The sequence below is a fragment of the Alosa alosa genome, chromosome 16 (assembly GCF_017589495.1).
Source record: "Alosa alosa isolate M-15738 ecotype Scorff River chromosome 16, AALO_Geno_1.1, whole genome shotgun sequence".
Taxonomy (NCBI): domain Eukaryota; kingdom Metazoa; phylum Chordata; class Actinopteri; order Clupeiformes; family Clupeidae; genus Alosa; species Alosa alosa.
The window spans coordinates 11982626-11987625 of record NC_063204.1 but is presented as its reverse complement, the minus strand read 5'-3'; the positions used below and the strand labels follow the sequence as shown (position 1 = coordinate 11987625).

Sequence of the window (5000 nt, the reverse complement as noted above, 5' to 3'; positions counted from 1 at the left end):
CACACACACAAACACACATACACACTCTCTCTCTCACACACACACACACACACACACACACACACACACACACACACACACACACACACACACACACATACTGACACAAGTCCAATGTACAACACACATATGCATACACTGAAGAGTTCAAGACAGACCAGACAGACACACTCAAACACATTCTCAAGGACAATGTATACGCTCACTATCCACATGCGGTCTCACACAAACACTGCAGTGACATCCGCAATCTAGACCAGTGACAAAGTCTGTGTGTCTGTGTCTGTGTCTGTGTCTGTGTCTGTGTCTGTGTGTGTGTGTGTGTGTGTGTGTGTGTGTGTGTGTGGGGGCAACTCTCTCCTCACCTAATTTTGCCCAAATGCCTCCAGCAGCTGCCCCCAGTGGAGTACTGAGGTGTCTCTGGAGTCTAATGTTTTAATGTTCTAATCAGATCCACACTCTGATGATAACGTGAATTGGATCCCCACACAGCTCAGTCAGATCCACACATAGCAGATAACCTGAATTAGTAAAAAGCCATTATTTTAGTGATTTAATCATTTCTCATTACTGCAGTCACTGATATTCTCACACATACCCATTACTCTTTCATTGATTTCCAACAGTGCTGGCACACACACATCTCTTTGAATCAGGGGAATAGCAGCACCGAGTTTCAGCTGAGTGGGTTAAAAAGAGTTTCAGCTGTGTGGGTTAAAAAAAGTCTTGGATTAAACAAACAAAACCGAATCAGGGTCAATTATATTTTAGGTCATTTTAATATTTTATGGCAAAGCCAAATTGTTGGTGTTATTTCAGCTAACAGAGGCAGAATCACTGAAATTTCAGTGGCAAACATTAATGGTAATTGGACAACATTTGTGTGTCAACATTTTCAATGATGACTGTGGACAGCCTGAATAATCAGTGACTTAACATTCACAGATTGTACATATTTCACGATGCAGAGAAGTCTGTAGTATCACATGTATGTATAGGTCAAGGTCAGAAGGTCAAGGTCAGAGGTGCCATTGACCTCTAAGGTCATTCCCCAGGTTATGAGCAGAAACTGGGCTGTCTGTGTCAATTAGTCAACCTCTGTAGCTGAAGCTTTCTACTATGAGTATAAAGATAACTATTAATAGTAGAGAACTATTATTAAAGTAGATTTCTATAATCAGTATATTTTGTAACTTTTTTATAGTAGCTACCTACTGTACAACCAGTGTTTTTATTATCTATTATTATAGTAACTTTCTACAATCAACATTGTTATATTTTAATTATCATTATAGTAGCTTCCTAAAATCAGTGTTTTCATATTGTAGCTATTGTTATAGTATCAGTTTTTAGTAACACCTCGTGGAGCGTGCTGTGGGAATAGAGTACTTTAATGGGTTATTGATGAGCTATCCAGCTAAAACCGCTTCATCAAACCACCATGGTGCATCCAGCTATCCATCATCCATCATGATCACTGCAGCAGCCCCCCATAGACAGACCTGATTCAGTCAATGTGTATTGATGTATATTAATCTCATAAAGAAGCAACTAGGAGGGCCTTGGGATGAGCAGATCCATCTGCACTTACTTATTGAGTTAGTTAAGAGGAGAGAGGGCACCTGGGTGCCTTTACATAATTTGGATTAGTGCTAATATTTGTTGTCTATTATGTAATGCAGTTGGTTCTGTGTAACTAGTGTAATGCCCAGTTATGCCATAAACCTTTTTATTTCCATTGTCTGAAATACTGCTCCTGTTCACTTCTAACAAGACCTGAGAATTGAGAAGTCACACACACACACACACACACACACACACACACACACACACACACACACACACACACACAGACTCATTCACTTCCCGTCTCACAGAGCGTGTGTGTGTGTGTGTGTGTGTGAGTATGTGTGTGTGTGGGTTGTGGCCTCTGCCATCCATCCTGATCTCCTGATTAAATCTGCAGGTGACAGGAGCAGTGGAGAGAGGCGCGTGAAGGCATATGGGCCTGTCATAATTAACACAGAGCTCATTACTTCTGCCGCAGCAGATTAATGACCAATGCACCATTCCGACACACTCAGGCCTCAATATTTGTGTGTGTGTGTGTGTGTGTGTGTGTGTGTGTGTGTGTGTGTGTGTGTGTGTGTGTGTGTGTGTGTGTGTGTCTGATGAGTCTCTCTCTCTCTCACACAGTCTCTGTGAATTAATATGTTAGCCTGTAGATTTCTACAACAGACAGACACTCTGTTTTTGAGTCTCAGTCCATGTTTTACACCTGTTCTATCATTCCCATGTAACCTATCAGGAAGCTGGATCAGTGTTTCATTTTTAAGATCAGTGTTTCAGTATTCTGGTCTTTCCTAGAGGCATTAGGGACTTGCATACCTCAACAGTCATAATGCAAAACTTTCAGAGTTCTTACGTGAAATCTGTGGCCTACATTTTCATCCCTAGTCCTAAAGCCAAACCAAAGCTGACCTGTCTGTAGGAGTGGGTCACCTACACAGAGAATCTGAAATAGGAGCCCAGTCTGGTGGATGTTGAATAAGATCCCTCGCTGACAGTTCTGTGGCGGATGTTAAATAAGAGCCCTCGCAGGAAGAGATCTGGTAAAAGATGCTCTGGTGGTCTTCAGTAGGCTGGTATACTGGCCCATGGCTACAAAGGTCTTCCATGTTGAACCCTTGTGCTTTGTCTGTAAGATACCACAAATCATTTGGGGCTTCTCTGAAGTTTGGATGTAGTTTTTAAAAGCAGTGTTATAGATTGTAACCAAAGGGGTCAACATTTAAATCCACTATAACTTCAACCAATACCTAAACTTTAGTTTCTTACGAGTAACATAGAAATAGTTTTTGTGGTGTTCTCTATACAGGTTTGGTCTGTCCTTTGCTGTCTGTATGTCTGCTGCCTGGGTAAAAATCTGCCTTGTTTATATTTCTCTCAATAGTCTTTTCATCCAATTAGTCCTTCATAACGACTAATTAAGAGATTCAAGCATAGTGCTTGAAGTGCCATAGTGCCCAGTAGCCTGGCTAGCACCACCACTTCTCAATGAGACGTGGTCTGGGAACCAAACGTTAATTTTCTCGTATTTGAAAAACATGCCCAGATCCGTTTATTGGGTGCCACGGATGTCTATCAAATGCGTCTGTGCATAGCTCATCATCGTCTTGCTTTCCCCCTTGTTCTGTGATTGGTCCCCTATCTCAGGCGAAAATTTGCTCCATGGTCTCCAGGCTGCCTTAGCAGTGTGAATCAAATCGCGCGCAAGGCAGCATGGGAACACCCAGGCTAAGTGCCCAGTACATAATCGAGGTAAATTGAGATGTTCACACAAGAACTTATAAAACGCTTTACTGACCCTTCCTTTTACATATATGCGTATACGTAGAGAGTATTTGGTCAGTTCACAGAATCCTGCTCTCCTCTGACTATCACCCCACACACACACACACACACACACACACACACACACACACACCTGCCTTTTCCTCTTCGTTCCTCTTTGTGAAGATCCAAACAGCAGATCAAAGTAGGGTGTGTGTGTCTGTGTGTGTGTGTGTGTGTGTGTGTGTGTGTGTTTTCCCAGTCACACTCAGACAGTCACACACCAGCTTGAGTCAGAGGATTCAATTACATGCTCAATTCCTCCAGTATTAAGAAATAACTTAACACAGACCACACTGTCATCTGGAAAGGCCCTTTGATGTGACCAGTACGCCTCTCTCAGACCTCCTGTTAAATTAAGTGTTGGAACAGGAGATGGTCAAGTGCCTGAAACTGATGAGGTCAGTTCAAAAACTGGACCAATTCCAGTTTTATACATTAGTGGTTTTAGATGGAGAGAATGCTAAGGGGCAACTTCCAGTGTATGCAGCCTACTGTATATGTTTTAACCTGTTTCTTTCTTGTCAGTCAGGATGTAAGTACTAGTGTATGTTTTTTGTTGTTGTTGTTTGTTTTATTTTGTTTTATAAGTGGAACATGCAATTTTAAAGTTTAGCAGACACTTTTTTCCGAAGTGACACAGACTTGTTCAGGGGTCAAACACTGGTCAAAACGACCACTGTTACACCACGCCTGCTAAATTCACTGTCCATAAAGGGATATTGCGAATGTGAACATTTTTGTGAACATGTGAACAGTTGCGAATGTGAACATTTTTCTTTAACTACATTACAGATATGCATCACAGTATCATGAAGTAAACAAGAATAAACTTTGTTTTCAATGTTTACTGATAATTAAAGATTGGACCATATGCTTTACACAGTCTGCCTTTAACAACAACAGATGAGCATAACACTGCAATGAAACTGCAAAAAGTCAGTTGGATACTGCAGGCTTCACTTGGAGACTGTATTCTGTTTCAGTGACTTTCTGGTAAAGTTTTACTCAACATAAACTTGTCAGTTACTGGATATATTCTAATCAGTTACTGGACGTAAACTGGTCTGTTGCTGGACATAAACTGGTCAGTTACTGGATGTAAACTGGTCTGTTGCTGGACATAAACTGGTTAGTTGCTGGACATAAACTGTTCAGTTGCTGGATATAATCTGGTCAGTTGCTGGATATAATCTGGTCAGTTACTGGACATAAACTGGTCTTGGTCTGTGCTACAACTCCCTCAAATTACACCAGCTTCCGTGGAATGCAATACAGTACTACTTACATACTGTACTGTGTGTGTATGTCTCTCTCTCTCTTTCTCTGTGTGTGTGTGTGTGTGTGAGAGGATTAATGATAGTGTGTCTGTATGTGTGTGAGATATCTGCTCTGTTTGATCATCTCCCCCAGTGATGAGCTCTGTGTGTGTGTTGAGTCTATCTGATGAGAGTATTGATTCCAGTCTCCACAGATTGGAGATTAATGAAGGGATTTGAGGAACGTTTATGAAAAATAATCATGGAAAACTACAGCAATGACTTGAGTGGTTTAACTCCACTCTGTGTTGTGGAAGAGGAAATACAATTATGCAGAGGTTATGAGAG

At 41.3% G+C, this 5000-nt stretch overlaps 1 protein-coding gene across 1 annotated transcript in view; it reads left to right on the top strand.

Annotated features, from left to right (window-relative positions):
* Positions 1–5000, top strand: part of grik4 (glutamate receptor, ionotropic, kainate 4) — a 342198-nt gene that overhangs the window by 237645 nt on the left and 99553 nt on the right.